Raw genomic sequence first — 2687 nt, 5'->3', positions numbered from 1 at the left:
TGGAGATAAAGGAGATGATGGAGATGAAGGGAGTGATGATGGTAAGAAGGATGATGGGTGTGATGGGGATGGAAGGGATGATGGAGGTGATAGAGGTGAAGGGGATGGTGGTGGTGATGGGGGAGATGGTGAGGATGAAGGAGGTGATCGGGGTGATGGGGATAATGGAGGTGATGAGGATGAAGGGAATGATGGGGATGAAGGGGGTGACAGGGATGATGGGTGTGATGGGGATGAAGGAGATGATGAGGGTGATGGGGATGAAGGGGATGGAGATGAAGGGGGTGGTGAGGGGGTGATGGGGGCACTGAGTGGATCCAGCCTCCCCTGGAGAGCCCACTGCCCGCCCTGCTGGCTCCTTCCACCACCACCACACCCTGCTTGGCTCCACCCACACATGTCACACCCTGATTGGTCCCACCCACAGTGCCACACCCCCATTGGCCACACCCACAGCAAGGGGGTGCAGCCCTGTGTGAGCTCACAGCACACACACGAGTGTGCACGCCCCGTGCACACCCACGCACAGGGAGGTGTCACCCAGTGGAGGGGACACACAGGAGTTCCAGGTCACCTAGAGGGTTTCCAGGTCACCCAACGGGTGTCACATGGAGGGTTCTAGGTCACAGAGTGGGTTCTAGAGCCCACAACAGGGGTGTCACCCAAGAGAGGGACGGATGGGTGGGTGGGTGGATGGATGGATGGATGGATGGATAAAGAGATGAGCAGGAACTGGGATTGGATGGATGGAGGGATGGATGGATGGATGGATGGATGGATGGATGGATGGATGGGTGGATGGATGGGTGGATGGATGGAGGGATGGGTGGATGGATGGAGGGATGGGTGGATGGGTGGGGATGGCTTTCCTCAGCCAGGAGCCATCAGAAGGTGCCGGTGGTGGGACTCTGTCCCTACATTCCCCACTTTGGGGGAGAGGCAGACCCTACTGTGGTCCCTCTGTGGGCACCCACCGACCTCGGTGGCACTGAGGACCCCCTGGGGGACATGGGGCTGTGACCCCGGGCTGTGTCCGTGCACCCTGGTGACAGGGACAGGGAAGGGGATGATGGTGGTGGGTCCCCTGGGACACCACCATCCCCAGCACCAGGTGTCCCATCACAGGGTGACGACCAGGGACCACCCTGGTTCCAGGGATGGGGACAGACCTCAGCCAATCCCCATCCAGGATTTATACCTCCAGCCAATCCCCTGCCAGGGCTTGTGCTGCTGACCAATCACAGCCTTTTCTTCCCCTAGCCCCGCCCACCCCGGGTATATAAGCCTCCTGCCCGGGCTGTGGTTGCTGCTCCCCCTGGGGTCCCTGAGTCCCCCCAAGTCCATCCCCACCGAGGTGTTCCCTGCTCCCCTGGGGCAGCGGATGGAGGGGGGCAGGATCCGACCCTGCCTGGCCCAGTGTCACTGTCCCTGGCACCCTAAATCTCCGTGGGGCCACCAGACTCCTGGGCCATCACGGTGGCAGAGGGTAAGATGAGATTTAGGAAGAAATTCTTCATTGTGAGGGTGGTGAGAGCCTGGCCCAGGTTGCCCAGAGAAGAAGCTGTGGCTGCCCCATCCCTGGAGGGGTTCAAGGCCAAGGTTGGAGGGGGCTTGGAGCAACCTGGGCTGGTGGGAGGTGTCCCTGCCCAGGGCAGGGGGTGGGAATGGGATGATCTTCAAGGTCCCTTCAACCCAAACCATCCCATGATTCTACAACCATCATCCCCCAGGGCCACCCTTTTATCCTCAGGAGAAAACCACCAGGAAAAAAATGCCCAAATCGGGGGGAGACACATGGTGAGGGGATGGGGGGGGTGTGTGGACCCCACCATAAGGAGGGGTTGGGGGTGAAGGTCAGGTGAAGGGCACCGGCGAAGGGGCCGGGGGGGGGGTAGGATGATGATGATGATGATGATGATGATGCTGCGGCGCCCGGTGCCAGCTGTATCCAGAGAAAGGCAAATAATTCAGCGGCACCAACTGGAGAGGAACCAGCCCCGCGGAGCCACGTGCCAAAATACCAGCAGTAAAGTAGTTAAATGAATCCAGAGCGGGAGCAGAGGAGCCGGCTTGGGCCCCCATCCAAAGGAGTTAATGTCCCACAGTATGATCGATTAGTTGTCAGATGTGATTTCGAACCAATACAAGATGAATGGCATAATTTTCCTTCCCTCATTTTAGGCGGAATTAAGAAGCCATTAGCTAACACAAATTTTTGGCAACTTTAATAAAATAAAAAAAAAAAAAAATCAAAAAAATTACAAAAAAAAAAAGCTCCAATGTACGTTTGTAACAAACGTTCCCCAAGGTAACGGGTGAGGGTGTAATAATAATAATAATAATAACCCCCCTGTGTCCTGCCTGGCTCCGTGGTCATCGTGATGCCAGTGCCAACGCCGTGCCCACCGGCACCGGGAGGAGACCCCGACGGAGCGTTTTCTTCACACCCAACTTATGGCACCCAGGGAAGAAGGTCTGGCATCACACATGTGATGAGCTGGGAGGTCTGAGCTGTGGGCAGGCTGGTGGGGGGCTTCGTGGCGGGGTGGGCAACGCCGGGCAAGGGGCTGCCACGCGGGGACTAGTCAAGGACAAACCGCGCACAAGCTGCTCCTGCCCGCGTGCCCGCAGGCGTGCGGCAGCCGTGCCAGCCCAGCCGTGGCCATTACGGCTGCGCACGCCAGCTG

This window comes from Calidris pugnax, unplaced genomic scaffold (genome assembly GCF_001431845.1).
Source record: "Calidris pugnax isolate Ruff unplaced genomic scaffold, ASM143184v1 scaffold337, whole genome shotgun sequence".
In the NCBI taxonomy this organism is placed as follows: Eukaryota; Metazoa; Chordata; class Aves; order Charadriiformes; family Scolopacidae; genus Calidris; species Calidris pugnax.
Note: the sequence above shows the minus strand (reverse complement) of the source record.